At 59.7% G+C, this 538-nt stretch overlaps 1 protein-coding gene across 1 annotated transcript in view; it reads left to right on the top strand.

Moving 5' to 3' along the window:
- LOC104989556 (maestro heat-like repeat-containing protein family member 2A) overlaps positions 1-538 on the top strand; it is a gene marked incomplete at its 5' end in the record, with an annotated part of 24752 nt that overhangs the window by 18007 nt on the left and 6207 nt on the right. The window lies entirely within an intron of this gene.

Below are 538 nucleotides of genomic sequence, written 5' to 3'. Positions count from 1 at the left end.
GTTGGGGGCTGGGCGGGGGGCGGGCAAGGATGTGGGGTGGGTGCTGGGTGACCCCCCTGGCTGTCCTGGGGGCTCATCTCAGGGCACGCACGCATGCTCTGAGTCCGGGGTTGGAGGAACAGGCAAACGTCCCTCATGCCCTCTTCCATTCATTCATTCATCAAGCACATGATTCAGGGCAGCACTGAGGGGAAATGGGTTGAGACCCGTCCTGTGCCCTGTAGTACAGCCGCCAAGGGCTGCGTGATGTGGTGAGCACCAGCATCACGGGGCCAGAAGAGGGCTTTCCTGGGAAGGCCAGGCAGAGGGCTCTGAGAGGCGAGCCAGGCTGAGCCAGGCAAGAAGGCCCAAAATGGGGGTCAGAGCCACTGATGCCCAGCCACCCTTCCTTATGCGGTCCTGAGGGAATTGGCCAGAAAACATTTGGGGGGAAATCTTGATGGCTGTCTGACACCCAGTGTCATTGGAACCAACCATTGCCCAAGGGAGGGCTGGCAGACTTGCTCTGTAGAAGGCTGAAGAATCAGTTTTCCATTCC

Source organism: Bison bison, unplaced genomic scaffold, assembly GCF_000754665.1.
Source record: "Bison bison bison isolate TAMUID 2011002044 unplaced genomic scaffold, Bison_UMD1.0 scf7180017864158, whole genome shotgun sequence".
NCBI lineage: Eukaryota > Metazoa > Chordata > Mammalia > Artiodactyla > Bovidae > Bison > Bison bison.
This window is presented reverse-complemented; position numbering and strand designations above follow the sequence as displayed.